Genomic DNA, 16,052 nt, shown 5'->3' with positions numbered 1-16,052 from the left:
GTTGGAATGGTACTTCCCCTATCCTCCTCCTCACACTGGCGGGCAACAGTCCACATTCACCTACAGCTTCCTGGTTCCATATTCTGCAGGGAGGAGAGCTGTCAGTGGCAGCCGGAAGGACAGATCTATCACACTCACCCCTGTATTGCTGATCTGAGAATTCATTCTGACATGTTCTTGTGTCTGGAAGGGCAGTGAGACATCAAAAAGACAACCAAACCACAAATGTGTGAAGCAAGATATTAGTTAATATATGGTACAGGACCCCAGAACTGAAGGAATGAATACTTCGTAGGGGCAATCTGGAATATTCAAAGTGTCTGTGTAAATGCAGTTATTGGTAACACTATGAGCTTCTGGCTAGGACAAGATAAATTGCACAGAAAATAAATTAGAACACCCATATGTTTTCACCTTGGATAGTTCTTTAGGTACTATAAAAGGCTATGTAAATGCTGAAGGACAAAAGCAAGAAGAGCAAATCTGCAAGTTTCCTTTTTTGTTTTGTTTTTTTGTTGCTTTCTGGCATGCAGAGAAGGCTCTTTATCAACAATAGCTGAATACAAGATTAAGGAACAAACTATAATGAACAAATAAGAGAGACTTAATAAGAAAAATACAAAAAAAAAAAAAAACAGAAAACAATGGCCCACTTAAAGTAAAAAACTGAAATGACATTCTTAAGAGAAGATTTTGGAAAAAACATACTTTTTAAATTTTTTTAATTTAAATTAAAGATGTGTGTTTACAAAAAAAATGCATGCAATTTAGGATTCCCATCCTATTAAAACTGCTCTCATGTAAATTTGTAAAAATTTATGAAAGCACATTTCTATAATTGCACTTTTAATGACATTCCATGTGTATAACAGGCTTCACTATTTGTGCTCTGCAATTCCATAAATTTAAAAATTTTTATCCAGTAATATATAGAATACAAAAAATTTCCCCTTTTAACTATATTTAAATATGTAATTCAGTGCCATTAATTACATTGCACTTCTCTCATCACAATTTATTACCAAAACATTTCCATATTTCCAAACAGAAAATAGGATAATTTAAGGCTTAATTAATGTCTCCACATCTACATCCAGTCCACTGGTATTGATTCTGCCTTTATGAGTTTGTTATATTTAATTCATTCAGTGAAATAATACAGTACTGTACTCTTTGTGTTCAGCATTTTCAATGTTGCCTGTATCACAATTTCATTCCTTTTTATGGGTACACATTACTCCATTATGTTTACATACCACATTTTCTTTATTCCTTCAAGGTTGATGGACAAAAAAAAAAAAGTTACTTCAGCCTTTGGCAATTGTGAACAATACCACCATTTCAACATCGGTGTGCAATTATGTGTTTGAGTCCTTTTCTTTTAGGTCTCTACCTAGAAATTGGATCACAGAATGTGGTAGTTTGAAGCTGGACGTACCTAGAAAAACATGTTCTTAAATTTAATCCATTCCTGGGTCCATGTAAAGGAGGACATTTATGATGAGACAATTTCATTTAAAGTGAGATACATTTCATTCAGAATACATCTTAATCCTATTGTCAGAGCCTCTTTAACGGGAATGAATACTGAGGGAGGAAAAAAAAGTCAAAGAAGCACTCTCCAACAATTTTAATTTTCAGTTTTTAAAATATTAATCTTAGCCATTCTAATGGGTTTTGTATTGACCTGTACATTGCTTCAGGGAGAAATGACATCTTAACAATATTTAGTCTTCCAATACATGAACATGGAATGTTCTTACATTTATTTAGGTACATCCTGATTTCTCCTAGAAGTGCTTTGAAGTTTTCTGAGTGTAAATCCTGTATAACTCTAGTTAGATTTGTTTCTTGGTTTCTTTGTCAGATTGCTTATTGTTTTGTGCTAAAAACACTACTAATTTTTGCATATTGATTTTGTACTTCACCCTTTCATTGAATTCATACTAGTTCTGGGAAATTTCTTGTGGATTTTTTAGAAGGTTCTGCTGCAGAATCATGTCATCTGCAAATAGGAAAAGCATTTATTTCTTTCAAATGTGGCACCTTCAGTTTAATTTTCAATGTCTCGAACAATATTGAATTACAGGGGTCACAGGGCTTCCTTGCTTTATTCCAGATTTTAGAGGGAAAGCTTTCAGTCTTTTACCACTTATTTTGTTGTTAGCTGTAGGTTTTTACATAAATGCCCTATTTCAAGGTGAGGAAGTGTCTTTCTATTCTTTGTTTTCTAAGTTTGTAATCAAGAAAGGAGCTATATTTTGTCAAATATCTTTTATCATGAATTGTAAAGATCATGTTTTCCCCTTTCATTCTGTTAATGTGGTGCATTAAATATGTTATTATGTTGAACCACCTTTACACACCTGGGATAATTCCTACAAAATCATGGTGTCTAATTATTTTTTTTTCCTTTTTTATAACTCTTTTAAAGTACTGTTTGCTTGTATTTTGTTGAGGATTTCTGCATTTATGTATTCATTAGAAATAATGGTCTGTAATTTTCTTCTCATGGGATATCTTTACTGGATTTGGTTTTAGGATGATGATGGAATGTATTAATTTACTTTCTTATGTTGACCCTCTTTAATTTTTTGGAAGAGTTTCAGCAGGTTTGGAATTAAGTATTCTTGGATGTTTAGGAAAATTCTACTGTGAAGTCATATGGTTTTAGTCTTTTCTTTGTTGGGAGGTTTTCAATTACTGATTCAATCTCTTCACTAGTTAAAGTTTATTGAACTATTTATTCCATTTCCTCCTGTGGTAGTTTCTGTGTTTCCAGGAATTTCTCGATGTCACCTAGAGAATACAATTTTGTAATGTTTCCATATAGGAAAATTAATTCTAAATATATCAAAGACCTAAATAAATGCTAAAAACACAAAACTCTGAGAAGACAACATAAGGTAAAACCTTCAGGGCCTTTTATTAGGCAAAAGACAAGACTACAGAAAGGTAGAAAATACTGCAAGTAATATATCTAATAAGCACTTCATATCCAAAATTTATTAAGAATCCCTAGAATGTAACAAGCAGACAACAGCCTAATTAAACAACATGAAAAGGATTTGAATACACATTTTTGCAAAGATTTTCAAATGACCAATACTCATATAAAAAGATGGTCAAAATCATAAGCCTCTAAGAAAATGAAAATCAAAACCTCAATGAGATACCACTTCACACCTACTAGGATGGCTATTTTTTATTGGAAAAAAAAAAGAATATGAAAAGCAAGGATATGAAGAAATAGGAACGTGTACATCAGTGGTGGGAATGTAAAATAGTGCAGACCTTGTGGAAACCAATGTGGTATTTCCTTATGAAATTAAATAAGATAGCAGTATGTTATGCAATTTCATTTCTACATATATAACCCAAAGACCTCAAAAGAGGGACTTAAGTGGATACGTGGGGAAATGATGTGGTTCAACCAATTGGTTCCTATCTACCATATAGGAGGTCCAGGTTTTGATGCCCAGGATCTCCTGGTGAGGGCAAGCTGGCCCACACAGTGAGATGGTCCACACAGGGTTCCAGCCCACAGGGGAATGCCAGCCAACATGGAGAACTGGTGCAGCAAGATGATGCAACAAGAGAAACAGAGGAGAGAAAATGAGAAGACATTGCAGAACAGGGAGCTGAGGTGGTATAAGAGAGTAACAGCCTCTCTCCTACTCTGGAAGGTCCCAGGATTGGTTCCCAGAACCACCTAATGAGAATACAAGCGGACACAGAAGAACACACAGCAAATGGACACAGAGAGCAGACAATGGGGGGAAAGAGGTCGGGGAGGGGGGAGAAATAAGAAAAATAAATCTTAAAAAAAAAAAGAATATTTACACACCATTGTTCATAGCAATAGGAAGTTACTGAAAATGTCTACAGTGACTTTATCCTTTATATGTGACCATTTCCAACTATAAACCTACCATTGTAATGGTTACTCTAGAGAAGTCTTACCTTTGTATATGAACATTTCTATTGATAGGGTGACCACTCCACCTTCCTCTGGTTGATAGCCATATGAAAAATCATGTAACTGATTTTTAGTATTCCCCTCTCCTGGATGTCTTGATCTCTGATAATGGTTTTACCTTTGTGATTCACAGACCACCACCCCCACACCTACCCCCATCCTTTGCAGCCCTTAATGTTTATTAATGAAAGAACCGGTTCAAACTCCACCCCAATTACTCATTGGCATCCTGGTGTTTTAAATAGAGAATTTCTGCAAATCTGGAGACAGTTTTGGCCACGAAGCTACTGTGTTCCATTGTTTGTGCAATTAAATGAACACTTCCTCTCTGAGTGACTGGTGTCTTTTAAATCCAGGAACTGAATTTAAAGATATACCAGGAGAAAAGAATCTGCTTTGACAGGAATCACTTTATACTGCTTATAGGAAGTAAAATTGTTCAGCCACTTTGGATTGGAGTTCAGGAGAATCTTTGAAAGTTTAACATATATGTACCACCCAAAACAGCAATTCCATGCACAGGTTTCTACCCCTAGACAGAGAAATAAAACCCATCAAAAGACTTCAGGATGCTTACAGTAACATGACATATAACACCAAAAAAAAAAAAATTTCTAATCTAGTAAATGGTTAAATAAAAAGTTGCTATATATACATGAGAATATTACTCAGCTATAAAAAGCATTTATTATTATATATAACAATGAAATTTAACATCAAAAACATGTTAAGTAGAAGAATATAGGTATAAAAGACTAAATGTTTTATCATACCATTTGTATGAAATTCCTTGAAAAGTAAAACTGTAGAGATGGATGGCAGATTAGTGTTGCCTCAGCTAGGGATATTGGTAAGAACTGACTGAAGAGAACAAGGGAACATTTAGGGGTTAGGGAAATATTCTAAAACTAGTTTGTTGATGGATATTCAACTGTATCCAATGTCAAAATATAACTTTATTCATTGAAAGTGGGTAAATTTAATAGTTTGGAAATTATCCTTAATAAACTAAGCAAAAAAAAAAAAAAGGATCATGCCATTCATCAATTCAAAGCACTCCTACAGTTTTCCTTTTTTAAGAGTAAAATCCAATGTCTGTATAGTGACTCACATGGCTAAACAAATTCTACAGTCGTGTCCTCATTAGTATAGTGGTGAGTATCCCCATCTGTCAAATCCTACATATCACATTACTACCCAAACCTTCAGTTTTCTCAGATTACTCCTGGTTTATACTATTTAGTTAAGTGGCTTTCTTGTTTCTCCTCAAATCAGCTGAGGACCCACTGCTCCTTAGTTATCCCAATGATCTTCATTGGTTTGTCAGCAACTCTTTGAAGTATTTAATCAAATGTCAGCACCTCAGTGAAGCCTTTCCTGATCTTGCTCTTTGTTATGATAACTCTTGAATGTTCAGTGTCCAGCACTCTGTACCTCTCGTCTCTGACAAGTTTTGACTGTATTTCAAGAAAAAACGTAAAGTTATCAGATATGTATGGCAGGGGATGGATAAAAGGATTGAAAAGTAACTGCTAAGCATTAGGGGGTTTTCTTTTGGGAGTAATGAAAATGCAAAACATTTACGGTAGTGATGAATACACAATTCTGTGATTACACCATCTTATTCCTCCATAAAAATTAATAAAATTAATCTTAGTTTTAGGGAAAACAAAATCTATGTAGCAGCATAACACACTGAACCGTAAGCTAAATCATGAACTAATATATTATGAAAAAGTGTTTTCATCAATTGTAACAAATGTACCACACAAATACAAGTTGTGCTAATTAATAATACGGTGCTATTTGGAAATCCTATATGTTACACATGATTTTTCACAATTACTTGAATTTAAAAAAATACTTAATCTACTTTTTACTAAATGACCTACAACAACACTGTTTAGAATGTGTTCCAGCAAGAAGCTACATATTTCCTCTATGGTTGAATAATAAAGTCTCTACATGTAATATGCTAGAATTTTAACCATCTGAGTCTTCAATTCCACTCTGGGCACTCACTATGGAAATAAACCCAAAAAATACAGAAGAACAACTGCATAAAAATGACACATCATAGTGTAATATACAGAAGTAAAAGGTTTAAAAACAAAGTAACAATGGAGCAAATATATCATATATCTGATAAAAAGGACATTCATGAAATTCTAGACTCTAAACTAAATGCTCACATTTCATACTCTTAACTTCACTAGCCTCATTTTATCTTTCCTTTCTCCTTCCAAATTCCCTCAATTTTCTGAGACTAACATCATGGCCCCCCTAATTACTCAGCATTCTCATACTTACACTATTCCTTGTAATTAACAGTAACTGAAACTTTATTAGTTTTTCACCTATTAGCATGAATCCATAACACTCAGCATCTGGTAAATAGGGAATTGTGAATATATAAGTATTTCAGATTATCCGACATATTATATAAGTATATTAATTTTATAGTGAGTAAACACATAGTAACACTTAAAACTCTCATATAATTATGAATTGTTTAAAATAGTTTTATAGATAGAATCAGTTCCTAATTTTTTTCTTATTCCTCCAAAATGTACACATATCACAGGAAGAAATATTCTATGAGAAACTAACAAAACAGCTAGTGTTGGTGTTACCTGAATGGAATTAGATAGCTGTTTTCTCCATGGCTCCTCTGTACTGCTGGTCAAGTTTGTGCAGTTATGGGTAGATTGAGTGTGTTTCGCTGTAGGTAAGGCACATTTCCATCACTTCCATTTCCTTTTATACAATTACTGCCTATCAAAATAATTTCTGAACTCCCTAGCATTTTGGATGTGCTGCAAGGAACACAGCCTGCAGGAAAAGGTCCATTGGACAAAGGCTGCCCAGGACAAGCAGGGCGAACTCCAGGGTGAGAGATGCTAGGCTCTCTGGTCACAGCAGCATGTGGCTGCTGGCCTGAGATAGAGTTTGGAGGCAGTGATGAGTCAGTTATTGGCCCATCAGGAATTCCAGTAGATTGTAAGTAAGCAACTCCTGTTTGTCTCATGTTCAAAAACAAGAAATAAAACCTGCTTGTGTGACTTCAAAAATATATAACCAATTTCTTTCCAATTTTATTCTACATTTAATTACTCTATGTTAAAAAATATATACACTGTGAAAACAAGAAATTATGTTCATTTTTAGCTATCACACTTGTAGAGTAGAGCAGAAATCTGTTTCATTTTATAATCAAAGGAAAGACCATTTATTAACAACATAATAAAAAAAAGAAAATAACTGAAAATTAAAAATAATGAATCAGAAATTATAAATCCTTTTCTCACTATCTAATGAGGGATTTCTAAATTCCATTCAATTGTACATACTTGCCAAAGCCTTTAATCCAACAAACCTTAAAATGTTTCCTCCTAAATTTGGGATATTTAATTATGAAGTAAATAAAAATTCTAACTGCTTACAATGCATATCAAATATTACATAAAACATAGTAGTGCCCCAGGTTTTTTGTACTAAATTAATTTATGACAATTTTCTCTAAAAAGCTCTGTCCACTATTATTTTAAAATGTTCTGATTAAAGAATTCTACAGAATGCTGTCAGAAGGTAAAATGAATCATTAACATACAGGGATAAATTTTAGAATATAAATGCTATACACACTTGGTGTTGCTGCATTAAGACAAACTAACTTTTTAACTGTCCCAGCATCAGTTTCTGTGCTGGATTTAAATTATCTCTATTCACACGCAGCTGTTTCAAATGCTAGAGAAAGAAAAGAAGAATATTATGAAACAAATCTAATGAATATCATGTTATAAAACAAACCCTTATTGATAAAACTCAGAACTTTTCTGGTCAAAGATAGTAATGTCTGACAAATGATTTTCTATGTCTTTTCTGAAGTCTGAGAAAAGTAGGAAAAAATGAAAAAATTCACCACCTGAACAAGGGTGCACTGTGAAGTTTGAATTTCTAATCTTCACATAGAAAGAGATTTAAGTGTTAAGTGCTTAAGGCAGCATTGTTTATAATACTGACAATGGAAATGATGTGGATGACCCATAACAGAATTCTCACCAAATAATGGATGCATTAATATACATACTGAGTCTGTATAATGTATAGACATAATAAAAGCAGAAATGCTCTACATAGACATGGGAAGGTCTCACAGCTACATTCTTGAGGAAAAAAACAAAGTCCTATCCTATAAACTCATAAGGCATTTTACCTTTCATTTATAGAAGAAAGTCAAAAAGGAATATATGAGGGAAAAAGGTCATATATGTTTATGCATGCACAAAATACCTCTGGAAAAAAATAAGGAACTAAGAAGACTAGGTGTATTTGGCAAAGGGAAATATGTGGCTAAGAGAAGGAACTTTAAAGAGGTTCTACCTTATATATCCTCTACTTTCTAATAGTTCTTAATAACACATGAATATATTACTTCTTTATGAAATACAAAACACAACAAGCATAATTTCTGACACTGGAAAATGGAGGCTCATTTTAATTATGTATACACTTACTTAATTTACTGCCATTCAAATTTTAATAATTAATACTGAAAGAATTAAAGTGCCTCTACTGCTTTAACATAGAAATAGAAAACTCAGAATAATATCCTTACCTGTAATTTCTGTGGTGTCAGACACCACAAATGAACTTGTTGCTGTTCTGGAGCATGTGAAACAATATGGCCACTACTCCAGGTATCAGAAATATTCTAAAGAAAAATTATTTAAAAAATTAAAGACTATTTGGCTAAATCCTCATAATAAAAATAATGACTAGTGGGAAATCAAATGACTATGAATTGAGTATATATATTTAATATTCACTTGGGTAAAAAGGATTTATTATTTTAAATAAGTAATAGGATAATACACATAATCAATTTGGAAAATTGTACATTTAAAACATGTATTGATTCCTTAAACTACCCAAAAAGGTTCATACCTAAACCATTACCAATGTATCTAAGGAGGCTGTCCATTAACTCCAACATTCATTTTATTTCATTGTTATAAATTATAGTGAAAAGTATGTTAGGATTATAAAATCAGGAAGATAAATAATTATTTGATAAACTTATCCCCTACTTTATTTATTTAATAGAATGCTAAGATTCCGGGATAGAAAACCTTTTAAAAAAGAAGCAAGTTAGTTTAAAATCTTTTCACTCCCTAATGTCCACAAATTTAAAGCACAGGACAGGTTGTCTACTACACTATCTACTATCTAGTACATAACCTCAGGAGTGTTGGAGCTTCTTTATTGACTGGAATTTTTTAGTTTTTCTAAAGTGCACCTATACCTTTGTTGGACTAAATGTTCTTTTCCTCTTGACAGGACTGCACAGGACATCTACTTGGCTAGAAGTCATCATGTGTACTGGCAAGGAGTGCTGTGAAATTGGCGCATGATTGAGTCCTAATACAGGTTCAGTATTTGGATGATGAGGTTTAAAATCCTAAGAATCACAGGGGAAGACAAAAAACTGGTTCTGGATATTCTTAATTCATTCCTTTAAACTTGTGACACTTATAAGCTGCATACTTTTCAAAGGGATGTGGACATAAGTGATTGTAAATATTGAAAATCAAAATCAAAGGAATCACCAATGGAAGAATGTTATCTACTTAGAAAACCACATTTTGCTTTGTTTTTTAATTAACCCCTAAAATATTTTTATTGAAACCTTAATTTCAAATGCATGAGAATAAAAAAGGTTTTAAACTTGTATTCAAATTTCCTCCCATATTGCAGGGAATTTTATTTTGAATTCATTATCTCTTCACTTAAATAAAAGATTTTCTAGACTTAGTAAAGTAGGTTGACCACTAGAGAATGAAAAAAACCCTTAAAGCTGGGCACCTACAGAACTTATTATGTCACTTCTCACCTGCTGTACTGTGTTCAAGGCACCCTGCCTGGAGGAAAGCTTTGTGGGGATTGGTAGGCTCCATACCTCCTCTATACTAGGAAGTAATTTTGTTTATATTGTGGAAGGTTACACAACTGACCCTAGGAAAATTTATGTAAAAAGCAAATTAATACAAGCCCATTTGAGTAAGAGCAAGTGAACTAAATCTCCGTCAAGAATCTAGCTGCTTATTTTGTTCAAAAAGAAACAGATTCTAATTTTGGGACTTTGAGAAAGATGATAGTATAAAGACCAGGCAGAATATACTTTGTGAATATGAGAACAAAGCTGAACTCTTTTACAGAGTTCTCACAGGCATCTTCACACAATTTCAAGCACAAGTAACAAATTGTGTTTGTTTCTTTAAAATGTGTTCCTGAGTGTGATGGAACACTCAGATGTGATCTTTATTCACAAGCCTATCTGGTAACTTTTACCAGACTGTGGTTGGTGCTGGGGTTTAGTGTATACTCAGGGGACCTGAATCTCTCAACTGTCCATGTGATAGCCAGGCCCTGAACCTCAACAGACTTGCAACTCCTACCATCTGGTTTAATGAACTTACTCCAGCCGCCTAAAAGGAAGTGAAGAAAGTCAACCACCACATCAGGGAGCCAAGAGTGCCTACAACTGCAAGCAGGAGAACTGCACCCATCATCCATGTGGAATCTAACCCCCTCTTGATTATAGAGGTGGAGCGGACATAAACATCCCAGGGTCCACAGAATGGAAGAACAGAGTATGCATTAGAGTAGACTTACTGTTATTCTATTCTGGAACTATTGTGATTAGTAATGGAAGAAAATGTAGCATTGATGTGGAGAAAGCAACCATGGTAGCCGCTATGGGTAGGGAGAGGGAAGAAGAGATATCATGTGGGGGCATTTTCAGGACTTGGAATTGTCCCGGGTGGTAGTGCAGGGGCAGTTGCTGGACATTGTAGGTCCTGCCATGGCCCCTGGGTGGACCGGGTGAGAGTGTAAACTACAATGTAAACCATTGCATTCACCAAATGCAATGAATGTGCCATGATAATGAAAGAGGTTGTTGATGTGGGAGGGCTGGGGTAAGTGGGGTGGAGGTTATACGGGGACCTCATATTTTTTTAATATAACATTAAAATAAGTAAATAAAAGAAAAAAGAACAAAATTATCACAACTTAAAAAGTAAACAATGTACAGACAAATTAAGTAAATTCTTACCCAGCAAAAATGTAAATGTGGAAAAATGTATTTTAAAAAAATACCATATCTTATTTAAAATATAAAAATAAAATAATACCACAAACTATTACAAAATAAGAAAACAAGTTATTGAAATAAAAGCACAGCTAAACAAATATTCCAGCCACCCTCCTCCTGACTGTGTATCATGGAGAAAAATGTGTCTTTTAAAATAAGCTATTTTAAAATAATACCTGTAAATATTTAAATCTTCCTGCAAGGGCAAAGCTATTATGACAATATTTGCTTCTACTTGCATTTAAATGGCATTTAATGGCATCCTGAGGTTGGCTGCAGAATGCATACAGAATGCTGAGATCCATCCAGGCTGCAGAATGCCCATAATCTAATTGTACAGCACAAATAGGTGCCTGTAGGGCATCCATAGGCTGGTTTTGCTGCTGATACAGTACAGTGGAAAGAGAAATGAAGAATAGCTGACTAAATATGACTACTTGATTTTATATTACAAATTATATAGTATTATCAGTGAATATTCCTTGTCTATCAACTAAACTTCTTAAATAGACTTACCCTATTGAACACCAGGTATCTACACTTGCTTCTGATTGATCAATAGATTGCCTGCAAGATATGAAGTCATCTTGAACCTTTCTAAAACTTGAATAGCAATTTGGTATGATGAAAACAGTCTAGAAACAGAGTGGTAAAAGTTACATAAAATTGTTGACGTACTTATTACCTAAGGGTTGACCAATGAAAAATGGTTAATATAAGTTTTACATATTTTACACAATGAAAAATAAGTAAAATTTATTTTAAGAAAAGAGGGAGAGATTTAAGATAGACACCTTGATAAGCAAAAACTAGAGGAGATCAGCCATATACAAAGTGCAGATGAATAGGTACGTTGAAAGGCAAAGATATTACACAATAAAATTAAGCCACATGAAGAAATGGAGATTTCAGATTTCCTGTAGGGTAACAACATGGGTATATGTAAATACCAGGTTGATAGTATTTTTTGGTTTGTAACTTCACTTTTTTTTCCTAAATGAATTAAAAAGTAAATATATGACTGTAAGGTAAGTCATAATGTATAAAAACATGTGCCTTGTGATAATAACTTCATAAAGGTGGGGGAATTGAGAGGTACAGAAACACTGCATAAATTATTGAAATTAAGGCGGTATCTAAACAAGTGTTTGTTAAAAGATTTAGGATGTTAAATTTAAGCCCATAGTAACTACATAAATTATTATATACATTTAGAGCGACAGAATTGAGAGAATGGGTGCTAGGGATGAGAGTCAGGGGTAATGGTGAGTTAACACACAGGGATTCAGGATGTCCATCAGGGAAGAAGGGGAAGTTTTAGGAATGAAAGGGTGAGGCTTTAGCAATACTGCAAATGTGATTAATCCCACTGAATGGTATGCTTGGGAGTGGCTGAGATAGGAACATTTATATTATATGTATGTTCTCACAATAAAAGAAAAGGAAACAGCAATTAAAGAGACAATGACAATTAAGTGCAAAACTTGATCCTAGATGGAAACTAAGAAAGGAGGAGGAAAGGTTCCAAAGAACATTATTGGGACAAATGAAATCAGTGGCATATAAAGATTGTAAAGTCCTAATGAAAGAAATTGTTGATGTTGGAAGAGTGGGGGATGTGGGGAGTAGGTATATGGGAATTTCTTACATTTTTTAATGTAACATTTTGTGTGATCTATATCTCTTTTAAAAAAATAAATTAAAAATTTAAAAAACCCTGTAAAGTTTATATCGATGTTAAATTACTTCAACTTGATTAAATGCACTTGGATGGTTACATAATTGAAGATATTTGTTCCATATGAGAGTATTATATCTTCAAGGAGCATAATGTACACAATCCATTCTCAAATGTTTAGAAAATGGACGGATGGATGGATGGATGGATAAATAGATATAGCACTTGTGGCAAAACGTCAAAAGAAATAGCAAAGTTGGAAATATGTTCAAATTGGATAGGTGTTTGGGAGCTGAGGCAACTTCCGGGGAATTTAAAATTCACCTTAATAACTTGTACAATGGAACTTGGGAGATTAAATCTAATTTTCTCATTTAATAGGTTAATGAAAATTAAGATATCAACTGGTTTATATGGAAAATCAATAATTACACAAATAGTCTGTGGTAAACTCATAACTTGAATCCAAATCTTAGCTCTCAGGCACTGATCTTTCCACCATACCAAAATACAATCTGATGGTAATAAAACACATAATCTATCAGCTTCATCTACATTATATATGCAGGTATACAAGCAGAAAAAAATAATAATAGTGATATCTGAGAAGACTGAAACTTTAGGATTCTTACTTCAATACTCCAAGTAAGGAAAGGCCAAGTTATTTTGGATTGCAAAAATCTATTATTACATGAACTTTCCCTGCAAACCCATTTTCTCAATTTAAGATTTCAAGTAGAACTGTGGCTGAGATATATGCTTAATGCACGTATTTCCACAGTAAGGTGCAAAATTGGTAATCACAATTAAAAAACAAGTTTCTTCAAGCTACTAACAGTCTTCTGGCTATAAAGAAATCAATTCTCTTTTCTTTTATGTAAATATATTAAGAAATGATAGAAATCAGAGTGAATGTAATTATTTAATAGAAAAATCATACAAGTGATTTCTGAAAGGACAAAGATTTTTTAGAAACCAGCAATTCTAGTAGGATGAAAACAAAATTTAATGAGGAAAGTAAGAAATGACTCACTAAAAGCAATTCATCCTATTAGAAAGTACAAACAAAGCTGGTATCAATTTTACCTCCCAGAAATCTTATTTATTTATTTATTTATTTATTTATTTATTTAGATATCAGATTGAACCTGACCCTGAGACCTCATATGTGGGAAGCCAGCACTCTGCTAGTGAGCCGCATCAGCTCTCCTAGGTTGTTGGGTTTTTTTCCGGTTATTTTTTGCTTGTTGTTTTCTTTCTTTCTTTCTTTCTTTTTTTAGGCACTAGCAACTAAACTCAGTATCTTCCACATGGAAAGCTCAACCACTTGCCTAATATCCACTCCTGAAATCTTTTGTTTTAATGTACTTAAAATATTGAGTCACTGGCCAGATTATACTACATAACATTTTAGACTGAAAATCAACTCTCAAGCAGAAATAAACAAAGGCACACACAGTATCTAGTAAGTATCACCTTCCAAGGAAGTAACAAGATTGGCCAGAATTAAGCTCTGTCTCCAGAGACCTTTGCAGATATTGAATAGCATTGCTTTCCTTAGTGACTTTGTCTCCTAGTAGATCTATGATGCATCAAATCTAAAATAAAAACATTAAAAGCAATTATCCCTGATACAAATATTGTTCTAGTTTTAAGAATATGAAGCAGTAAAATTAAAATATTTCAGTGAATTTATTAATTTAGCTTGAATTACAAAGCCAAAATTGGAAACTATCAAAGTTATAGGAAAGTGCCCAAATTTTTGCTTAATAAATACTTACAATTCTGGCTATACTACATGGTCAATCAAAAGACTGGATGATGTAGTAGTATATATGAAACCATCAAATTAAATAAGAAGCAATATTTCAGTTGTGAATAAATTAAATTTCACCTCTAATTATATAGGATATATAAAATAAATATCCCTTATTTCTATTTTTAAAATGGTAGCTATGCTACAGAAAACATGGATTATGAAACTATATATTAGTAAGACAACAATACATTTGTATTCTTCCTTGCTCTTCCTTTAATTCTCTTGTTACTATTAATAAGAAAAAGACCTGATGAAACTGAGACCTAAAGGGAAATGTTTGTGTCATTGGCAAACAGCCAAAGAGGCTCAATATACAAATAAAATCAAGTAGGAAAGTATACTTATGTTCATCAAAGAATGTAGTTATAAAAGCACCAAAAGCTTCCTTTTATATGCTCTGAAATATAGTTTATAGTCTAATATAATGGATATTCAGACACAGATGATACCAAAATCATTCAATCTATTTCTTTAGTTTCAAAGGTATGTGCATTTTTCTTATGACACATTTTTTTCAGTAAAGCAGGAATTCATAAATACTTAAAAGAATAATTTGCATTAAAATTTTATTAGAATGAATGACCTGACTATTCTACAGTCAACACTTCATTTCCTTAACTAACAATGAACATACAAATGTTTCTAGTGTCCTAATAAACATTTCTAGAGGTTTAATTGAAAAAAAACTTAAGATATTCCTCCATTTCATATCATAATACTTACATCAAAATCATTCATTTGATATACATTAATATGAAGAAAAAGGAATATTCTTAACTGTTTTTGAAAGTACAAACAACATATATACATTATGAAAACATTCATAATTCCATAATTGGTTAAAAATTATGAATGAACTACTAGCTCATGTAACATTTAAAAAAAAAACAATAAAAAAGAAAAAAACTGAAAAAAGAAAATATAAAAAGCACTCAACAAAAACAACAAGGCACCCAAATATTAAATATCTCCAAGACAGCTAAGCAACAAAATAAACAGTTGGGAATATGAGTACTAACGTCTGACAGATAAAGAGAGAATTCTTACGGCTAGCATTCCTCCTTTATCTTACATTTGAGAACAAACTGCTTTGAAAAGCTACAGTGTTAGATATTTTGTAATTTATAGTCGTGTTTCCTATAATTTACATTTCAACAAACTATGAAAAAAATTTAACACCCACACAAAGGCTATGTGAATAATTTTAGTACCTCTAGCTTCCAAGCATGGTAAGCTCAAGGAAGTACTTTAATTCCTCCTGTGGTCAAGTGTTGGGGGATAAATTTGGGAATTTCAAAGGATTTGCTGTAGGAAGCATTGTAGATGGATATTTGATGGGTTCAGATTAATTACACCAACAATGGATAAAGAATGGAAAAACATAACACATAAATCACACATTTGACATGCATGTTATGTT

At 32.9% G+C, this 16,052-nt stretch overlaps 1 pseudogene; it reads right to left on the bottom strand.

Moving 5' to 3' along the window:
• LOC139438268 (lysine-specific demethylase 6A-like) overlaps positions 1–16,052 on the bottom strand; it is a 58,992-nt pseudogene that overhangs the window by 29,605 nt on the left and 13,335 nt on the right.

This window comes from Dasypus novemcinctus, chromosome Y (assembly GCF_030445035.2).
Source record: "Dasypus novemcinctus isolate mDasNov1 chromosome Y, mDasNov1.1.hap2, whole genome shotgun sequence".
Taxonomy (NCBI): Eukaryota; Metazoa; Chordata; class Mammalia; order Cingulata; family Dasypodidae; genus Dasypus; species Dasypus novemcinctus.
The sequence above is the reverse complement of the archived record's forward strand: the minus strand, read 5'-3'. Positions and strand labels throughout refer to the sequence as shown.